The sequence below is a fragment of the Acinonyx jubatus genome, chromosome B1 (assembly GCF_027475565.1).
Source record: "Acinonyx jubatus isolate Ajub_Pintada_27869175 chromosome B1, VMU_Ajub_asm_v1.0, whole genome shotgun sequence".
NCBI lineage: Eukaryota > Metazoa > Chordata > Mammalia > Carnivora > Felidae > Acinonyx > Acinonyx jubatus.
Window position 1 is genome coordinate 43,886,854 of NC_069382.1, and position 22,163 is coordinate 43,909,016.

Sequence of the window (22,163 nt, forward strand, 5' to 3'; positions counted from 1 at the left end):
CATTAAGAAAAAAAAAGAGACTCGATGTTTTGTGTATTTATCAGTCCAGTTTTGAACGCTTCCTTGATCCACATCACCCACAGACCTGGAAGTTATCAAGAAATACATTATTATGTTTGCATTCAGAGATACTTTACAGTTGAGAAAAATATATACATGAAACATAAAGTATAATAGTAGCCAATGTATACATTATCTATCTATCTATCTATCTATCATCTATCTATCTATCATCTATCTAATATGTCAGACACTGTTTTAAGTACATGCGTGTGTTAGTCATGTCTAACAATGACTGGCTTAGGTGAGCGCTCCCGTGACCCCCACTTTTCATATGAAGAAACTGAGGCACAAGGAGGCAAAGTAACTTGCCCATATGGCTAGTGAGCAGTAGAGCCAGCATTCAACTCCAGGCTGTGTGGAGAAGGCAGAGAGGTGGTGATACCTTCAAGAATGGGGTGACGGGGCCCCTGGGTGGCTCAGTCGGTTGAGTGTCCAACTTTGGCTCAGGTCATGATCTTACGGTTTGTGATTCTGAGCCCTGCCTTGGGCTTGCTGCTCTCAGAGCATAGCCCGCTTTGGATTTTCAGTCTCCCTCTCTCTCTGTCCCTTCCCCGCTCATGCTCTCTCTCAAAATTAAATAAAACTTAAAAAAATTAAAAAAAAAATGGGGTGAGTCATGGCTGAGACCTGTGGCCTGTGGGAGGTCGGGGAAGGAGGGCAGGGCCGGGTGAGCCCCCAGCTCTGGGAGGGAGTGGGGGAAGTTGAACTTGGCCAAGTTGTAGGATGGGGGTCTTCACGAGCCGAGGCTGGGGCGAGACTGTTTCTGGACTCTGCTGGGGAGAGAGAGGGAGCCTGAATACAGAGTGGGGGGTTGTCAGGGACCAGTGAGTGGCAGGTTCGGAATGCCAGGCAAAGAACTTGGTCCATTCCCTCTGAGGAGGGAGGGGGGTTCCCTGGGGGATTTGGAGCCTTGAGCTGGCATAGCATAAAGAACAAAGCACCAGGACACCTGAATTCCGGGCCAGGTGCTGCCTTTAGGTGTCTTGCCCAAGGTCATTCAGCTAATTCATCTCTCTGGATTCCAGCTATCTCATTTTTTAAATAAAAGGATTAGGCTAGATGAACCCTTCTGGCTACAAATTTTGCGGCAAAACCAAAAGACTCTAACAGGGTTTTTGCGGCGGATTTTGGGGGTGGGGCGGTAGAAGAAACTGGAGGCAGTGAAAACTTGGATTCAGAGAATGTGGAATGAGAAGGGATCTAAGAGCCCCACCTGCCCCATGTTTTACAAGTGGGGAAACAGAGGCACAGAAAGGGGAGGTGGTTTTCCTCAGCCGCACAGCTCATTATTGTAGAGCTGAGGTGACAATCCAGCCTCTGATACTTAGTCTACTAACCTGCCCGTGCCTGTTCCACCTTGGGTAGGAGCTGAGGGGAAGCGTGCCTCGGGTCAGGGGTGGAAAAGAGTAGCAGGGAGGCTGAGCCAGAGAGTGCTGGCCACTTGCATTACCTGCTTGTTTTTTCAGCACTGGCTGAGTGCCCGTCCCCAAAGCTCAAGAGAGCTACTGATCTCTGGTTCTAGTCCCAGCTCTGCCATGGCAAGGCCCTGACTCTTTGGGGGTACTCTTGTACACTCCTCTGTGAAATGGCCAGGGCTGGCCCTGCTCTGGACTTTGAGCTGAGGCCATAATGTCATGAGAGCCACCGGTCAGGGAAATTGGGGTCTGAGGTGGGACCAGTGTGGAGGCAGACTCCCAGGGCCTGGGCTCCTTTTCGGCTTCTCTGGGCCCGGGGCCCTGTTCCTCAAATGTCCTGTGGTGTGGCAAAGGGGCAGGTGCTCCGGCCTGGAGCTACAGGGCCGGGTGCAGGTGGTGAGGCTGGGGAGGGCTGTGCTGAGCCGCTGACACTTGAGTGAACCTCCCTCCCAGGTTCTTATTAGCACTGCTCCATGTCAAAGGAGTCTGGTAAAAGTTAACAGGCCTCCCTGACTCCAGGAGATCAGAGGGACAACTGGGAGCTTACTGGGGTCAGGGAGAGGTCACTGAAACCTGCTTGATCGAGTAGTTGCTGGGGCTGACCCTGGTCTACAGGCCTGTCCTGTCCCTTCCCTTAATCCAGAACCCAGGGCTCCTTCCAGGGTGGCTGACCTGAGCCCCCCCTTTGTCTGAAGGCCCCTTGGAAGGTGTCCTGGGCCTTCCTTGTAGGGCCCCCTCTCTGTTGGCGGGCACCTTCCCTAGGCTGGGGCTCAGTGTGTGGGGGAGAGAAAGTGATGCAGTGGAGAGAGGGCAGGACAGCTCTGAGGACGAGGTGCTGGGCTGAACAGGGTCTGGGCTAGGCCTAACCAGGTGTGACCCAGGTCCCTGACCCCTGGTGGCCCAGAGTGGGAGGAGGTGAGGGTTGGGGGCTGGAAGGAGGCTGCTGGCTAACATTTACCAGTACCTTTGAAGATGTAAATGCTGCCCCAGCCCCTGTTGGGATTGATGGGGTCAGAGTTCACAGGCATGGTCGCCTGCTTCTCCAAGCGGGCTGGAAATCTTGCAGACAGATGGGTTAGGGTCCCTTGTAATAGGACTTTCCCAGGGAGGGAGGGCACATGGAAACTGCTATTTCTGGGGCTGTCCTGGATGAGGCCCACTGGTCTGAACCCTGGGGAGAGGCTGACAGAAGCTGTTTTTTTCAATTGCTCACATTTGGGTATGTTTTCCAGGGTATATTTAGTCGCACTAACTAAGGTCCATCATTGGGAGGGAAGCTACCGTCTCCTGCCTTTCCCTGATTTGTACTTTTTATTCTGTAAATACTAGATTGCTTGAAGTTTCCTGTTCACACTAGGTTCTTTTTCCTCTGCTCGTTTCTCTGCGAGCACGTCCTTCCCCACCTTCTCAGCCTGGCTAACTTCTATTTACCCTTCGGCATCACCTCCTCCAGGAAGCCTTCTGGGAACGGAATCTGCCCCACTCCTCTGTTCCATAGCATTCAATGGTTCATTCTATCAATTACTATTTTAAGTGGTATGTACCAGGCCATGTCCTATTGGTAATGTATCAGTGCATGGAACAGACCAGAAATCATCCCTCAGGGAACTTCTATTCTGATGGTAATGATAGTGAACCATTGTATAACCTTATTTTAAATGCTTTATGTGTATTAACAAATTTAATCCCCAGAACCTCCCTAGGATTAGGTCAGTTAGTATCTACATTTTACATTTGAGGTTACCTAGCTGACAAGTAGCTAACTTAATTTGATTTAATCCTTACAGCAGCCCCAATGAGATAGATGTTGTTTTCCTCATTTTACAGGTGAGGAAACCAAGACAGAAAGTTAGGTAATTGGTCCAAGGTCATCTAGCCAGGAAACAGGTACCATACAGGATGGCTCGAAGCCTGTGAAGGACCACACTGCCTCCCTGTAATAAGAGTACTCTGTGCCGGGCTGTGCATTGGTCCTTGCTAAGCACTGATCTCCTCTAGTCCTTATAACAGTCATGTGAATGAGCTGTCCCTGCTCTGAGGCTGGCGGCCAGCATGTGCTAGAGATGGGACCCTTTCCTCTGTGCCACAGGAAGCTGGCAAAGGGAAAGGCGACCACTCTGAAGGCACCGAGTCCCAGTCTTCTGCTCCTTGCTGGCTAGGAGGCCTCAGGGCCTTGAAGAGCGGTGGGCCTGTGGTGCCTGGGGCTCCCTCCATCACAGGGAAGGCATCTGGTAACGTAGAGCCTTTGGTTCCAAGATTATTCCTCCCTGTTGAGATGTTTGAAGGGGTTAAAGGAGGTGATTGGACACAGCGAAGGTGTTCGGTGAATTTTTACCAGTTGTTGAGGAATCATTCTCTGTTCCAGAAAAACAACCAGACGCAGACGAAAATGCAGAGACTGCAAGCGTTTTGCTGTGGAAGGGGGAGGATTATAGCAGAGTGGACTTCTGTCTTCAGGCCTGGAGAAGGCGTGGGAGGTTCCTGCTCGACGTATGTTTGATTCCTTTGTTTTGATATCTGTTTTGTTTTTTAAAGTTTATCTCTTTATTGAGAGAGAGAGAGAGAGAGAGAGAGCCGGGGAGGGGCAGAGAGAGAGGGAGAGAGTGAGAATCCCAAGCAGGCTCCACACGGTGCTGTGCCCTATGCGGGGCTCAATCCCACGACCCTGAGATCATGACCTGAGCTGAAATCAAGAGTCAGACGCTTAACCGACTGAGCCGGTCAGGCGCCCCTTGTTTTTGTTTTAGTTTCTTTTTGCTTTTCCAATTAGGAAGAGACCATGGTCAAATCTTCTGGCTCACCTGCCCATACTGTAGGGCCTAGCAGGCTGGCCAACTGGGTATGTGTATGGGAAGAGGGGGAGCAACAAATGGGCAGCTGAACAGGGACCTGGAGCCCACAACCAGGTCTCCTGGCTTCTCACTCGTGCCATCAACCTTGTTCCCTTCCAGAGCCCTGTCTCCTGCAGCAGATAGCTGCCTCAGACCCCCCTGCCCCCTCCTCCAATTTATGAATCCCTTATTTTGCTTGAGTAAGAGTCAAAATGCAGGACTGCACCTCAAAGAACTAAGCTCACTTAAACCACTGGCAGGTAATTTGATAGACGAGCTGGCCAGCGCCCGCTTTGGGAATTAAGCAAAGCCTGAGCCGTGGAGACAGTGGGAAACAAGCTTGAGGGACTGGTGAGCGGGTGGCCTCATTTCACCCAGGGACAGCCCCAGCCCCAGCCCCACAGCTCAAATTGGAAGGCTTGTGTGTGCTAGGTCGACAGTTCCCATTTTTCTCTCAGCCTCTCCCTCCAAAATGCAGGACCGGTGGACCCTGCTGATGAGTCCTCGCCGACTCACCTGGGGCGGGGGTATCTAACCAAGTGTCGGGGAGGGCGTGAGGGCCAGTCTGTCCCCACCAGCCTACGTCTCATCTCCCAGAACCCACAGGGTAAGAACGCCAGCAAGGGATCTCTCGTAGGGTGAGCTCGCTTGTTTGTTGGGCAAACTCAGAGGGAAGGAGGGCCTTCCAGCAGATGGGCGTGTGGTATGCAAATAGGCGTCTCTTGGGCCACGTGCAGAAAGTGACCGCCTGTGGCAAGCTGCGCCACTCTGCCGAGGGGGCCCGTTGCAAAGGGGGAAACTTGTAGATCCTCTCATCTCGATGGGGACTACTCAGAGCTCTGACTTCAGATAAGCAGAACAAACAAGCCTCGGCCCAAGTGGGAACTGGTTCTGCCCCCTCTCTTTGCTTTTCTAAAGTCATCAAAGCCAAGTTCCTAAAGCCTGACTGTCTCACGGTGCTTTCTGATGGTTTCATTGTTTTGTTTATTGTGCTTATGACAGTGCTAACAGACCGCTTTCAAAGTGTGTTGATATTTCGGTTGTTTTTGAATGGCCCTTCTGTTTTTCTGCATCTGGACAGCATTACAGTCTGGCCCCAGGGACCCACTGGGTTCCTATAAAAGTGTACCAGGTCCCCTTTTGCAGAAAATACTGGCCATGGCAAGATCAGACACCCCATCTGGGCAGGAACAAACAGCAAAAACTAGAGCAGAATCATGAGACAGTATTCAGCAGCCAGGGAAGACGGGCCTGTGCTGGGTAGGGGCCAATGAGCACTGCCAGCTGGCCCGTGGGTGTTCTTTCTGTCCACGTTCACAGTGTCATCTTCCCGCTGGAGGACTTTGCCTAGCAGAGGGCACAGGGCGATGCCACTAAATGCCGGTGGTCATCGGTGGGTTCCCACTCTCTTTGTCTTCTCCCAGGTTGTCTGGTCAGTCACCAGCATTAGTGTCCAAATAGGGGGCTCCTGGGGACCAGACGGAAAACAAGAGCTGGAAGAAGGGGACCAGCATGGAGTCCAGGGGAAAACCAGAAGGAGCAGGGTTACTGGAGGGCAGGGCAAGCACAGCTTATGCTGCTTCTCTTCATAGCTCTTGGGGGATCTTTCGCTACATTGAACACAAGGGCTGAAGTGGGGAAAAGGTGGAAGAGTCCTCCTAAGCCTCGTCCTCAGCATTTAGGCCTTTCCCTTTTGACTTCTCTGCCTGCCGCACGCCCTCCCTGCCACTTCTACAACCAGCTTCCTCCGGTGGGAGGGAGACTCGGGATACCGACCCGTGCAGAGGAAGTGAGTCACACAGGCGATCTCACTATATAAGTTGAGTACAGGCTCTAATTCATTTCTTCAGGGTCTTCTCTGCTTTCTTCTTCCAGGATGGCTGAGATTTTCTTTAGCCCACGTACCCGACCAGCTTGTAAATGGTTCCCTCTCGTTTGGCTTCAGGAGTGGCAGGGCCCCTTTCTGCCTGACCTGCAGGTAATTCCGTGGCTCAGTGTGTGGCTCAGATTTAGCAAGCCCCTGAACTCGCTCTCCGAGTCAAATGGGACGAAGATGGAGAGGGCCGACTGTGAGCTCTGGTGCCTCGGTGGTGCAGTTCCAGGGGCCCGGCAGGTGCAGAGGAGGGGAGGAGTCAGCTCTGTCAGTTACATCTCAAACGGAACCACAGGAGGCTTGTGGACTACAGTTAGTGTGTTCATGCCCATCAACTTGTTGGGGGAGGGGTCAGGGGCTGCAAAGTCTGATGGACCAGTGACGACTGGTCTCTACCCACTAAGCCTCGAAGTTCTTGACTTCTTTATGGCAATGTTCCCCAGTAGTTCCTTCTAGGTATATGCTACCATGTGAAAAATTCTTGTTTCAGGTCCCTGGCCTAATCCGGATTGTTCCCTTGAACTTTTAGCATCCGTAGAATCGCGTGTGTTTACTGCATTTACTTTAGCCCAGCTGGGACACTTGAGCAAACCCTCACTGGCACCATTTTATTTCTCGGGAGTTGCCTTGGCCCTTGATTCCAGCAAGGAGACAAAAGAGAGACACTGAGTCAAGGGCTGGGCACATCCCCACAGGCCGGGCTGACTGGCCTCTGAGAAGCCTTCACAAAGGCATGAGTATTCTATAAGAAGGCCACTTCCTGGTTTCCAGTGTGATTCTCTGGATAGGTGAGAAAGAACTGTGGCCTCCATCTGCCACACAGTGTGTGTGTGTGTGGGTGTGTGTGTGTGCGCGTGTGTGTGTGTGTGCGCGCGTATGTGTGAGTATGCGTGTGTGAACGCTTGTCATTTTGAAAAATTTCAAACTTTATGTAGCAGTTTCTTTCTCACCAGGGTCTCTGCTTGTGTGAAACTTTAATTTTATAGCTTTGGCTGTTAATTCATCATGGGCACCACCATTAATAAATATTTATGGAGCTTTCACTGAGCACAGCATGTTGAAATAAGAACTATATATTTGACTCAGAGGAGTCGATAGCAGATGGGGGTAGATTTGGGGAGGGGTTGGAGAAATAATCACTGAGGGTTCTTCCAACCTTGGGATCTTACGACTTAATAACTAAAGCGAGAGGGTCCGCTTGACACGCGCTGGGCAGTCAGTCTGCTCAGACAAGAGAATGGGGCTACAAGAAGGTAGTCACCTTCAGAAAACCCACCCAATGCTGGCGGCACATATGTCTGGCAAGGGATTCAGGGCTGCAAAGGGATGGGATGAATCTTCTTGGCCTGTCCCATGGTGCCCTCTAAAAGTAAATATTTGCTGATTGAGTGATGGTTTGCCATTTGATTTTGGAATTTAAAAGAAACGTACACTTTGGGGGGAAATTTGGAGCCCATGGATTCTCTGGCAGGGAAGGACCAATTTGCTCCTGTTTTGTGGGGTGTCGGTGGCAGCTTGGTGCAAGTCTCCATTGGTGAGAACTCTGGAGTTGTGTGGGCAGAGAGCAAGTCTGGAGGGAGGGCTGCGTGCCTCTCACGGAGTTCAGTTAATCAGACCAGGAGCAGTCTGCCTGCCGCAGCAGTGACTCAGGCCTCCTGGGGGGGTTTTCTTCAACATTATGAAGATGAACAGGGCTTGGTGAATTCCCTTTGGACCTGGGCTTTGTGCTAATTGCCTCCATATTTATGGGAAGATGGGCCGACCATGGTGGCAGGCACTAGAGTGGAGTCCGTGGGTGCGCTCAGGAGAGTGGCCTGGGTTCTCGTGGAGTTGTGGAAAGGCGGATCTGAGCCCTGAGGGGTCAAGACGCTCCTGCTGTCAGGTGGGCAAGCTATTATTATCACTATTCCCTTTGTGCGAAAGAGAAACAGAGACAGAAACCAGGAGCGGTTACGTGCCCAAGGTAACACTGTCAGAACAGGGTGCACAGAGTCAAGGGCAACAGGAAATGGAGAGGCCCGATGGGCTGCCACTCAGTTCACAGATTTTCCACTGCCGTGTGGGTACGGGGAAGGCCGTCGAGCAGAGCTGAGTCTCTCTTTCTCACACAGGATGATGTTCAGTGTCTCACAAGCTGCTTTTCTCCTGTGTTAAACTGATGGGATTAGGGCTGAAGAGGGCTGATAGAGAAGCAGGGAACTAGGGAGTATTGCCTGCTTCCACATCTACTGCTACTTTCACTGTGTAGCTGCTTTACCGTTCCAGGCCTCTGTTCCCCTATCTGGAGAGTGAAGATAACAGTGATAACTAACCGTTTCATAGCGTTGTTGGGGGTGTTAAATGAAATACTACATACAAGGAGATTTGCATCATGCGTGGAATACGAGTGGGTGCTTATAGTGGTTTAAGGCACAGAATCAGAGCCTGACGACCTGAGCACCGAGAGGTTAAGTGACTTGCCAGGCCACACAGCTGGCGAGGAGCACAGTTGTGGTGAGTTCCATGGTCAGTATAGGCATTCCTTGAGATGTTCCGGGTTGGGTTCCAGAGCGCAACAATGAAGCAAGTATCAGGATAAAGCAAGTCAGCTGACTTCTTTGGTCTCCCAGGGCATGTAATAGTTATGTTTACCCTACAGTGTAGCCTATCAAGTGTGCAATAGCATTAGGTCTAAAAAAAAGTACATAACTTAAAAAAATTTTTTTTCTAATGTTTATTTTTTTGGGAGAGAGACAGAGCATGAGCAGGGGAGGGGCAGAGGTGGGGGTGGGGAGAACACAGAATCTTGCCTGTCACAGATTCTGAGCTGTCAGCACAGAGTCCAACGTGGGGCTCGAGCTCACGAACCACAAGATCATGACCTGAGCTGAAGTCAGCCGCTTAACCGCCTGAGCCACCCAGGCGCCCCATAAGTACGTATCTTAATTTAAAAATACTTTATTGCTAAAAAATGCTGACCATCACCCAAGCTTGCAGTGAAGGTGTCATCAGTGAACACAGATCACCGTAACAACTATAACAATAACAACAGTGACAAAATTTGAAATATCGTGCGAATTACCAAAATGTGACACAAAACACAAAGTGAGCCGCAAATGCTGTTGGGAAAACGGCGCTGAAAGATTTGTTTGAAGCAGGGTTGCCACAACCCTTCAATTTGTGAAAAATGCAATGTCTGAGAAGTGCAGTGAAATGAGGTATGTACTCTTTCCAGACTTCTCTGTGCTGGATCCTTTGATCTGGGGGACTGGGATGGGGCTCTTCGAGCAGCAGTGCTGGTCACAGGAGCTGTGATCAGGAAATCACAGGGTTGGGGTGATCTGAGTCCCTGGCTCCCCTGGACAGGGGCTACCTGGTGAGGTGCAAAGCGCTGCAGGGGCTCTGGGGGACTGCTCCTCTTTGCCCTCCTGGGCCGGCTCTGGGCTAAGCCAGAGCAGCTGCCCTTGCCTACCCACAATCCAGTGGGGCCAGCTGCCTCCAGGCATAGCGGAAGCCACGCGGTCCGGGCAGGGTGGGGGTGCCCCGGCGCCCTGGGGATCTCGGTGCGGCTGTCAAGCCTCTGTTGGTGCCTGGTTCCCCCATAAAGCCATTATGTACCGGGAGAATTAATCATGCCGTTAGGTAAGCATTATGGCACTTTTATGGCAGCTTTGAAGCTAATCTGTCATTAATGCCTGCTGGATTATCATGATTTCTTGCAGTTGTGATTCATTAACTCGAGGCCTAATGGTAATTCTATTAAACATCTTCCATGACCGTTTGCCCCAACATGTCCCCACTCCGTTCCATTGTGCCGCCACGGTGGCGTGACTGGCAACCTGTGTGGTCTTGGAAGAGGTGGACAGGTCCCCCTGCCAGCTAGAAAGTGCCCAACCGTGCACCCACCCCCTGCCCCACCTCCGAGCACGCCTCCTCCCCATTCCAGCCGGACTTTTTAGCCCATCCTCGCCGTTCTCCCAGGGGTGGCCACGATGCCTTTCCGGAAACACCCATGGCTGCTTTCCAGAGCCCAGGCTGGGCAGACACCTGATGGCTCCACAGGTGACTGTCAGTCCCACGGGCCCTACCTGTGGCCGACGTGGGTTTGGGGCCGAGAGAGAAACAGGGGCGCTGCTAAAGAAATCGGGCCACACGTGCCCCTTCCCCTTCTTGCTCAGAGCCAACGACACCCCAGGGGAGGAGGCAGGCGGCCGGGACGGGAAGCAGGGGTGGCAAGCTGTTGACTGTGGGCCTGCCAGCATTAATAAAATCCCTTGGTGAGCTTTTTCAGAAAGAAATGGTTCTTTTAGGCTGGCTGTTCTCTGCAAAAGGTCAGCTTCGGGGCACGGCTTGACTGATGGGCTGTGAGTAGGCAAGAAAAAGAAAGCTGGGAGAAAGGGCTGCTGGGGGTGGGCCGACAGGAAGCCGGTGGAGGACTGGAGCACAGGCTCGTCCCAGGTGCCAGCATCTTGCCCCTCTTTCTGCACCATCAATCAAGCCCGGCTTCGATAGCTTCACAATTTGTAATGCCCCCGCCCCCTCCAACCTGCCCAAGTGCGCACCAGTGCTGACCCTTCTCGCCCCCATTCAGGCCTGTGCTGCCGCCCGGGTGATGGATGGCTTCTCCCCCCCCCCCCCCGCCCCCACCCCAGGCTCGCCTTGCCACAGCTGGGGAAACACGGGCAGGTAACAGAGGTCAAACCCGGGGCAGCCGTAGTGACCCAGTCACCCAGGCCAAGGGACTCTGTGTTCCCAGAGGCAGCAGGTGATGCCAGGGATAAAGAAATAGAACTGAGAGAGGAAGCAAGAGAAGATTCTAACTATATAAGGAAAGGGGGGGGGGGAGAGAAAAAAAACCCCAAACCAAAAAACCTCTCTGCATCCTGAGGTCTTCCAAGTCTTCTAAAAATCTCTAACATGGTGTGATGTCTTCTGTGCACAGCTACAACATTGCCTGCTCCACTCCATCTGTGTTTTCTCACGCCTGTGCGCTTTAAGAACCACTGAAATGGAAAACAAGTTAAAAAATACATAGATGTATATATAGTGAGACGGGAAAGAGAGAGGGCAGTACTCTGCAGCCCGTACTCACTTTTTTTTTTTTTTTTTTGCACCAGTGTTTGTTGTAGGAAAAAGTGTATAAAAACAAACCCCAGACAACTGGAGTAAATATTCTCAACACATCAGCCGAGGAGTAGTCAGGATCCAAGGTTTCCATCCTTCCTCATTCTGGGCAGAGCTGGTAGGAAAAGAAAGGATCTCTGCCCGTTTTCCAGCTTCTAGGTGGTGTCCCCCGTTTCTTGTGCATGGATGAAATGGTTCTCCCGCTGGAGGCCGGCAAACTGTGCTGAGGTGTGGGCTGACAAGTTGGCCCAGTGGGGACTGCCTTGGGAAGCTCCCTCCGAGGGCTTAGGGGCTTTCCGAACACGGGGAGTGAAGGGTAGCCCAGACATGGTGGGTGTATGTGCCTGTGTGCCTGTATGTGTGTGTGCACACACGTGTGTGGTGCAGGAGAGGTCTGCGTCTGCTGCAAAGAGCAGCAGGTGAATTCAGTTCAGTGCGGGTGGCCTTGGGACCATCCTTGGCTGTGAGGACCAGGGACCCTGCTCTCGGACACCCCTGGAGCCCGGCCCAGACTTCCTCTTGGAACATCGGAGTCTGAGTAGGGGGTCCAGGCAAGGGAGTCTGGGGACCATGGATTTCCAAGTGACTCGAGCAGAGACAGCAGAGCAGGGTGGCTGGCAGGCCATGGCGGGGTCGGGGCTGGGGAAGCAAGGAAATGGAGGAAAGCAAAAACTGCTAGGCGGTGGAAGGAGAGAGGAAGGGACAGGAAGAGCGCTGAGAGAAAGATCCAAGAGATAGATGGATCATGGGACAGGAGTCAGCAGGGAAAGAGAGAGGGAGAGGAAATTTAATGAGGGCAACTTGAAGGCCAGCTTTAACCAACAGCTGGCGGGGGGCCGGGTTTGATCTCCTTGTGAGTCAGGCGGCTTGATTAATTGTGGCCTGTGGAGGAGGACGGACACCTGGCCCTGCTGCTGAGCTCTTTGATCTCCGGGTTTCTCAGGGCCTGTGGGAGGGGAGTTGCTTGCCTGGCTGGGGGCTCCCTGAGAAGGAAGAGGGCGGCCCTGGAGAGGCTGGGAGAGTCAGGGCGGTGGGGGTGGCGGGTGGGGGGTGGGGCGACGGGAAGGCGAGGGGGCAACACAAAGGCCAGGCGGGTCTGGAGCCGTGAACAAAGCCTCAGGGAGGAAGGTCAGCTGTGGGAACGGGGACCGGAGGCAGCCTTTGAAGGGGAAGTTTCACCCATAATCTCTGGGCGATTCTTTGGTGAGGGTTCCTTCACCCTCTTTCTTACACCTTTGTGTAGAGACAGCTGAACTGTCAGGGGGAACCAGGAAGAGCAGACAGCCATTTGCACAAAATCGTGTTATGTTGCTTGTGGCTATGGGGCTAGCTGGTTTAATGAAGGAGTGAGCTCTTCTAGGGGCATGAGGAGAAGGGAGGTGTAGGACTCCCTGGAACTGGCTCCATTTTATGCATGTTGGATGGAAACAGATTTGAGAAAAGAAAGCGACATATTGCCAAAAAAAAAAAAAAACCACCCAACCCTTCAGAAGAAGGAAAAAAGGAACTAAAACCCTAATGCCCTTAAAAAAGAAAACCAAAAAAAAAAAAAAGTCATATATTATGTCTTTGGACTAAAGCCAATGGTGTTCTGCCAATTTCAAATAATAGTGTAACTTGATTAAGAAACTTTACAGGATTTAAAGTTGTTGGCTTTTCTGACTCCTCTCTGAGACTTCTCCGTAAGTCACTGTCTACACCAGGCTAATTTGTTCCCAGATTCTTTAATCTTTTGCAAGTTGGTGATGACGTTTATGACTTGGTAGCCATATTGGAAGTGTTCATGATTTCTTTTGCTCATGACTTGCTCGCAGAATTTTTGGGCGACTTAAAACGTCACCCTGAAAATGTCCTGCTCTCGAAATACTCTGTGTGTGTGTGTGTGTGTGTGTGTGTGTGTGTGTGTGCGCGCGTGCGCGTTGTGTAAGCTCTTTAAGCTTTACCTGCCCTTGCTCTCCTTTTGGGTGGGCAAACTCCTGCTCATAGCTGCCTTAAGTCTCAGACACAAGAATGGGAACAAGAATGTCTCCCTAGAGTTCAGCCTGCACATGGCACATAGGATGCCAAAGGCTCTGCAGACCAGCTGCAAAGGGAATTCTAGAAGGAAGGAGAGGGGCACCTGGGTGGCTCAGGGGGTTAAGTGTCTGACTCTTGGTTTCGGCTCAGATCACGATCTTATGGTGTGTTGAGCTCTGTGCTGACATCTCGAAGCTTGCTTGGGATTCTCTCTCTCTCCCCTTCTCTTTCTGCCCCTCTCCCACTTGTGCACACACACACACACACACACACACGCACTCTCTCTCAAAAAAAAAGAAGTGAAGGAGGACAGTTTTTCTGGTGGGATCAGAGTTTTGACTGAATGACCTGAGTGTAGTTTGGAAGGCACTGGCCTTGCCTGTGAACGAATGCCCAGCTCTGTATTCAGTCACTAGCTCTGGACTTTGGGCCTGCCACTTCATAGCCCTGGAACTTCAGTTTCCTCATCTATCAAATGGGATAAGAAAAAATACTTGCCTCACAGGCTTGTTGTGAGGATTAAACACATTAGTATATGTGAAAGCACCCTGTAAATGATGAAGCCTTCAATTAACAGCAGGCATTAGAATTACTGCTTACATTACAGAAGCCCGGGTCTCTTTAAACAGTCGTGTTGACAGCAAGGATGTTTTAATTTCAAACAGGGTTTGCTCATGGAGGGCATTAGAAAATGAGATCCCATGTTACCTACTCTCCCTGGGGCACTTGCTGTCCTATAATTACTATTTACTAATAAGTACGTTTTGTTCATAAATGTCCCATAAAATCTAGCTGAAATCCTTTCTCCTGCTGGCTTGGCTTTTGTGGATATGACTAGGCAGGAGCCATTGGAAACACCCTCCGGTGGTAGGGTTCTTGGTCTGTGAGCTGGGGTACCTGGCCTTTCCAGGGAGGGCATGGCCGGTTTGACCTGTCGGTCTCCACTGTACGGTGGGTCTCTTAAATCTTGCTCTTCCCACTTAGGCCTGATTTGCTTGTTTGTGAGAGAAACACTGTATTCTTTGAGCCTGGGCTTCCTGGAGCTTCCTGGATGTTTCTCCATTGGTCGGTGGTAGTCAGGTGTGGGGATATTGCTACCATCCACCGGCTAGATGCGTGGTGCCTGGAGCTCAGGCTCTGGTTCGAACGGCGGCTCTGAGGTGAGGGCCATGGGCCGTGGGACAAGCCGTTACTAAAATGGGAAGGGCAGTGTTTACCTGTCGATGGTTGCAGTGAGGACAAAGAGGGCCTATATAAAACTCCTAATCAACATCTGGCACATAGCTGATGCTCACTAAATGATTATTCTTGTAGACCAGCGGTCTCAACCCTGGCTGTCCGTTGAAATGACTAAGGTTAGTTAAAATTCCAAAGCCTGGGCCCCACCTCCAGAAATTCTGATTTAATTAGTGTAGACTTAAAACCCAGGTGGTTCTAATGTGTAGCCAGGGTTCAGAAATAGTGCTTTTCAAATTTAATGTTCATAGAAAATACCTGGGGAATCTTAACAAAATGAAGATTCTGCATCAGTACATGTGGGGCAGCAGAACCTGTGCATTGCTGATAGGCCTGCTAATGCCTGGGTAGGGACCACACTTTGGGTGGCAAGGCTCCATCCTTTCCTGATCCTCATAGCTCAGTGCACCTGGCCATGGCCATGGATGGCGACCTGGGAAGCAGGTGGAAGTGAACACAGGAAGTGAACACCTGAGAGGCAGCTCCAGAGGCTTGCTGAAGGGTGTTCCTGCCAGGTACCATTCTGGAATCTGAAGTCCTCCTCAACACACACACACACACACACATGCGCGCACACACACACACACATGTGTGCATGCACATGCCTCCTTCTGAACCCAGTCTTCAATACCCATATAAACAGCAACCAGATGATGTTTTCCAGTGTTTCAATATCTTTTCATGTTTTCTACTTTATTCTGTGAAGACGACCAAATGAATGGAAACATTAGCCATGGAATATTAAGAGCCCAGGTCATGAGTTTTAAGTATCCACTTGTAATACCCAACTGGAAAAAGTAATCTCTAACCTGGACCTGTAAATAATAAGCTTAAGACCCTTACATGGCCGAATGAAATTCCCACAGGGGAGTATATTCCTGGAGCAGATCCCAGTGAGGCTGAGGGTAAACGGCTACTAATGCTGGCCCAGGAAAGAGGGGATGCATCGATGAGAGAGAGACAGAACTGACCAGAACAAAGGGCTTCTGAGTCATGGGAAAGGGTCTTCCAGATAGCACTCAGTCTAGAAGATTTTTTTCCCCCGTAATGACGGGCACATATATAAACTATTGCCTTCTCCCAACAGGTGCAGATGACTGGGGTGTTTGGGGGCGGGCCCTTTTGCCAAGGACCCTGACAGAATGGGTTTTCCATGGGGTGGTATCATGCTAACACCATAGTTCATGAGTTTATAGAATAATAAATGGAGAAAGGAAGAACCAGAGTCGATCTATGGTTGATGAAGACCCTTCATGAAAGAATGAACTTTGCTGAACAATTGAGAGCCCTCTCCAGTTAGACTATCAGCTCAGATCCAAGAAGTGGGGAGTCTGACATGCACGTAGTGGCGTGGGTCTGGGACCACCCTGCGTGGCACGCATGATCTGATCAAGAGGGGATGAATGGTTAGGACAGCTATGGAAGAAGGAAGCCCAACCTGGCCCATGTTGGAGGCTTTCACTAGTCACCAAGGAAAATAATTTTGCCATATGGCTGAGGGATGGTAGTTGATGCCAGAACCACATGGTAGCCACGCCTATATTTTTTGGTTGGATCATTCAATTGGGTTAAGTTAACTATTCAGCAAACAGCACAGAGTGTTTCTGTGGTTCAGGTCAGGACCTTCTGTCTCAGGCCCTTTCATTGTCTTTCTAAAGCTGGGTGTTGGAGACATGTGTCAGGGCAGGAAGAACCCAGCTGCCAATCACTGATGAGATCCTGGTGTATCGGGCAGTTAGGTGGGCAGCCCCTTTTAGTGGAAGATTCCTGCACACAGGTTGCTCTTGCCTTGAGGTGCCGCTCATTCCCAGAAATCCAGGGGATAAGCCCCAGGCAAGCTTCAGTGGGCTTGCCCAAGCACATCTACCTCCAAGAAGTCTGGGGCCTGCTTGCACGCAGAAATCGACAAGTACCGTTCTGGAAATCTTATTTTACTGCTCCTTTCCCCTCCACCAGTCCCCCTCCTCTGTCACCTCCTCTTTCCCTCCTCTGGAATCCTAGTCCCAGATGTGACTTCTCTGTTTCCTTTGGCTGGGAATTTGCTGTTTTCCCATAACCCAGTCATGGGTTGCCTGTTAGAGAAACCAAAAAACTCCAACTTTCTGGGAAGACATCTAATTAAATTCCCAAAGAGGGAAGAGGAAAGCCCCCCTCTGAAACAGAACCTCCGGAGACATAATCATCCCAGCAGAGAAAGTGCCCGGGCTAAGCCTGGTGAACCGGTAACGTGGTGTTCTGTTTCTTAATGTCCTCTGCGAAGAAGCTGGCCCTGGGTTTAAAATAGCCCTCTGGTAAAAGCAACTATTTAAAGAGTATTGGGGTCTGAGAAATGCAAAACAAAGTGTTGTTGATTAAAAACACATGGTTTGTTCTCGAGACGCGAGTAGCCAGCAAAATCAAATGTGACAGTGTTTTGGCTTTTTCTATCCCACAAGACATGATGGTGATTTATTAGAGTGATGTCAGCTGTGGTTAAAAAGAGTTTGCTGTGTTGTCTTAATAAAAAGAGGCTTTACCTTGGAGCTGTCAAAGTCCCTCTTTCCTCTGGCTCGAGGCAGTGGCTGCTGGGCTTGGCCCTCATGCAGGGGCTTCACCCCAAGGGGCAAAGCTCTGCCTTCGGGAAGTTCGTGAGGTCACAGGGCACTGAGTGCTTCTTGATGGAGATGCAGGATGGTCTTGCGGGGGCTGCAGTCTGCTCTGGGTTTGTTCTGTCCGTGCAGAGTGCAGGTGTCGTAGCCAACTTGGAGCTGGAGCTTGGCCTGACTTGGAGGGAAGTTGGAGGGAATCCTATGGAAGGGAAGAGACCCTCGCCCATGGCCTTCTCCAGGTACCCTGGGCAGAAGCTTAACGGTCAGCAGGGTAGGTAATCTGCTGAAAACAATGAGAAATTGGGCTATTAGCTCAACATGAGGAGAATCTCCTAGCTGAAAACTCTTTGGCTCTAAGGAGAGAAACACCTCAAACAAATTCAAGTGTCCAGGGTATACTGAAAGGACACAGTAGGTCATCTCACAGACGTCTAAGAAGGGACAGGCTATCCTGGGGGACGAGGTGGGTGGCCAGGTCTGGAACATCTGTCTTCTTCGTGGCCTTGGCTTGCAACAGCCGTGCCCAACGCCACATGACCGCATTTTTGTTCATATACCACCGTCTTTCTCCGCTTAGTCTCATTGTGTCAATTCCAGATTCCAGAGCGAATCCAGGTGGTATAACTGGAGTCAGATATCTACCTCTGGTCCAGTCGGCAGCAGCCGGGAGCCAGGGCCTGAGTGGTGGGGTTCCAGGTAGCCAGCGGAGAAGCTGGGCCAGGAGGCAATGTTAGGGGGTAGACCCAGAAAGGAGCCGTGTGTGTTACCAGGGCAGGTGAAGAAAGCAATTATAGGTGCACGCTTTTGTCCTAAGGATCAGGGACTTTCTGGGAGAATTTGATAATTGTGATTTGTGATTGCCTCTTGCTCTTTTTTTCTTTAGTTTTTATAAAAAAAAAAATTTTTTTTTTTTAGGGTTTATTTATCTTTAAGAGACAGTGAGTGGGGGAGGGACAGAGAGACAGGGAGACACAGAATCCAAAGCAGACTCCAGGCTGTCAGCACAGAACCCAATGGGGGGCTCGAACCCACGAACTGTGAGATCATGACCTGAGCCAAAGCCAGATGCTTCACCAGCTGAATCACCCAGGAGCCCTCCTTGCTCTTTATTCTGTAGGAAGGATAACCACCCCAACAGGAGAATGGAATCCCAGCAGACACCTTGAACATCTTTCCTGGAGACGCACCCAGGAAGTGAGATGACATTATCATTTCCTAAATTAGTATATGGATTTTTTTTCTAGCTGTAAAGAAACACATACATGACTGTAGAAGCCTTGGAAAACAGGAACACACAGGATGGATATAAACAGCACCTGTAATCTAAGATAACGGCTGTTAACATATTGGTATATTTCCTCCTATCCTTTTTTTTTCTTTAAGTGGTAACCTGGGGCTATGTGAACGATCTGGGCTTAAGATCTATCTTTTGACTGTAATTATGTGTCGTCAGACTCTAAGACTTGAGGGTTGCTTGAAATTTATTCCCATAATTTTCCTGGAGCGCCCAGTGTTGTTTTTCCCCTGCTCCTTTACCTTTCCCTGTAGGGGGCAGCTCAAATAGAATCGATACTCTGTACTACCTACCCCCATCCCCCCCCCGCCCCCCCCCCCCCCGCCCGTGGCTTTTGTGCAAGGCAGCCCGCGCCCCAGCCATCCCATAGCTTTTCAACTGTTTCCACTCGTGAGTCCCTTCCACCCCCCCTTCCTCAGGGGGGTGACTTTTCTTTAAAGCCACAAATCCCATCTCCTCAGTTCTTGCTGAACCACCCATTTACTGGTCCTCCTTTGCATTTAGGGTAAGATAGACAAAACTTTCCCCATGGCCCTCTGGCTTGCTTGCCCACTGTTCCCAGCTGTGCGCACCTTCCCTCAGCCCTTGGACTGTCTCAGTCGTGTTCTTGCCTCAGGCCTTCACAAACGCTGCTCCTGCTTTCTGCTCTTCAGCCGGTTTTCCTGGACTCAGCTTCCAGGCTGAGGTCAACGTCGCTTTTCCAGAGAAGCCTCTTCTGACTGTGGCACCCTTAGAGTCCCTCAACATCCCCTTTACCTTTCCTTCATGGCAGACCACGGTTTGCAATTATGAGTTTATTTGTTTGGTTATTGCCTCACATCTGTCTCCCGGACAGATAGGAATGCTCCCTGAGGCAGGGCGGATCTGTTTTAGTGCATGCTATACCCTACACTTGCTGTCATCCCAAACTTGGCCACCCCGCCCCCTTGGCAGCACGTGTCATAGATTAGGTGCTAAATCAATGCTCGTTGAGCGAGTGAGTGAATCCAGCGCTTATCTGGTACCGATACATAAGCAAAGAGTGCCATGTTGTAGTACTGGATTTGGAGGTCTAGGGAGAGAAGATGGTTTTCCACAAAGCCTTGGCACGAGCGGTCTTCACATTGCCAGTCTTTCATGAGTGCCTCGGAGCTGCCTGGCACACGGTGACTTGCGATGTGGTGAGCCTGCGTTTGACACGTATGTGCTAAGGGGCTGGGGCGTGCAGCAGGTGCGTGGGCTGGTGAGTGAGACGGCTGTCAGGTGAGGCAGCTACAGCTTGATGTGGCTTTGCCACGCTTACCCCCCACATTCTGTAGGGAGAGATCATTCTCTGACATCTGGCAGGCCTCCTGGGGTTGAACACCTCCACGGGGCAGAGCTCTCTGCCTCTGAATCAGCCTCGTAGGCCGCTCTGGCTGTTCGATAGGTCTTGCCTCAGTTAAAGATGGACGTAGCTTCCCCAGAACCTTTAACTATGGATTGCCTTCTGAGATGTTTCTCCAGAGGAGAATTCAATGGACGTTTATTGAACACTGGGATGTTGTACCAGGTAGGGATCCGGGTGCTGGCTGTAGACAGCTGAATAAGACACATGGAAAGCCAGGCTGGGGAATACCAATGCGTGCACAGCGTGCTGTCACAGCATTATCTCATGTTCATCACAACGGTCTTACGACGTGCATGTTGAAGAAATAGAGGCTTTGAGTGCGCACAACTTACCCGAAATCCCACAGTTTGGGCACGAGGGAGAGCTACGGCCCAATCTCGTCTTTTGACTCCAATCCAGCGTTCGCTTTTCCTATCCGAGGCTGAAGATATGAATGTACTTCTGCTTTGTGCAGCCCCTAGTACATTCGAGGGTAGCTAATGTGCTCCCTGAGTTCTCTTTCTTCCTGAGTGAACTCGATCCCCGCCCCCCAAAAATTGGTCTTCCTGGACTCGACCACGTGGGCACACCCTTGCAGTTTGCAGAGGGTCACGGCTACAGTCGGGCCTGGTTCGTACTTGGGTGGGAGAAGGTCATCTGCAGACCTCTTCCATCTGCAGATAGGAGGGTCTCAACCTTGAAAGCTAGAGTCTGAAGAGGAATTCGGGGTGGGTATCCTCCCCAGGCAACGAAACCAACTTGCTCAGCCTGGCACCTTTTTTTTCCCTAGGGCATTTCGGGACGTGCTCTCCCAGCCAGAGCTATCTAGTGAAAGATGATGGATGTACAGCTTTCCGGGGCAATGTCTGACACTCGGGGCATCTTCTTAATGACATCCCTGTTGGGGCACCGTCTGACTTCAATCGTTCACGTGACAGAACGCTCATGACCACCTGAGAAATTTCATTACTCCTACTGACAGATCCATTAGATTTTTGGCTCAACACAGAAGGAAAATTTCTGTCTCTTTGTAGCTTCCAGTATCGGTCTCCTTGTGGCTGGGAAGCATAAGGGCAGTGCCTCTGCCCCGTGGCAGGCTGGCATACATGAAGTGCACGGGGAGTCCCAGCCTGAGCCCAGGCCTGGTCAGGCATGTCTGAGCAGGCCTGGTGAACTGCCAGGGTGGGCCTGTGCAAAGGGAGCCTCCTGGGAAGGAGCTCATCGCGGAGGAAGAAGGAACCAGCACAAACAGCTGGCCTGGTAACCGAGCTTTGACTGCAGCAGGGCGGGCGTAATTCTGAGCATGGTCTGGTGAATGGCTCACAACTGGGTTTGGTTCGCATCTCAGGCCCCATCGGGCTTCTTCACAAAACCTGTGGAGAGCAAAGAGGCTGTACGTACATACGGAAAGCACGGTGTGAACTGACACGTGGTAGTCACTGGGGAACCAGCTTTGGGATTCGCCTTTAGAGTCAAACACACACTGGGGGGGAGGTGGTGCAGAGGCTCTCTCCTTTACCACGTCACGGAACCCCACCGTTCTTTGGCCTCGGGGGGCCTCCAGCCCCTGCGGGACAGCAAGACCCAGCAAGAGGTGACCAGTGTCCTGGTAGAGGGTCTAGAGCAGGCCAAAGGGAACAAAATGGTCGATGGCCGGAAAATCGTGTGTGTGTCTTGTGCACACATGAGGCAACCCCTAGACCTATTGGGGGTTAATTATGGAGTGGCTGATACCCTGGGTGAGCCAGTACAAGTTAAGTCATTGTTACTAATACAAATAGGCTGTAGGCAGGGAAGGCGGGGGGCCTGGGCCCCACCCGCCAGCTTCTCTTTTCCTGGTTGAACACCCCCATGTCCTCTGTCACTCTTCAGACCCACGGTTCTGAGTCCCCCACTGTTCTCATTACTCTCTTTTGGAACCACTCCAGGCTGTGAGAGCCAAAACTGTTTGCTATACGAATTTAAAGAAATCCTAGAATTAAGATGGCCCAACGTTCTTTTTTTGACTAGATGAAATGAAGGCTCATATAGACTTGAAGGGACTTGCCCCAGCTCTGTGTTCCCAGCCAGTAGAAGAGCGAGGACCACCCCCAGGTCGCATAACCATACTTTCCTCTCCATTTCAACAAAATGGAGTTCAAATCTGAGTCAGGGACTTGGAACATTTGCACAAACGCATGTTCTCTTGGCCAGGCACGGCACAACTTTGTCCTGCGGTTGTGAGACGCATTTGGTTTTAAGGGAAACAGATAACAGTTTTTCACTGTGCAAACCAGCTTGGTGGGGCAGTCCCAGGGGGCAATGCCAGCACATTTCTGTGAGGAGGATATTGTGGAAAGAACATTTTCTTCCCTGTGAGGAATAAGGGCTTTGCGGGCCGCTCTCGGCAGATCTGG

General features: G+C 51.0%; 1 long non-coding RNA gene across 1 annotated transcript in view; it reads left to right on the forward strand.

Moving 5' to 3' along the window:
• The first annotated feature begins 4,603 nt into the window (after window positions 1-4,603).
• Window positions 4,604-22,163, forward strand: part of LOC106978390 (uncharacterized) — a 31,399-nt gene continuing 13,839 nt past the window's right edge. Inside the window, exons 1-2 of the long non-coding RNA XR_008295988.1 lie at window positions 4,604-4,916; window positions 6,185-6,287. This is a non-coding gene — a long non-coding RNA (uncharacterized LOC106978390). The remainder of the gene's footprint in view (window positions 4,917-6,184; window positions 6,288-22,163) is intronic.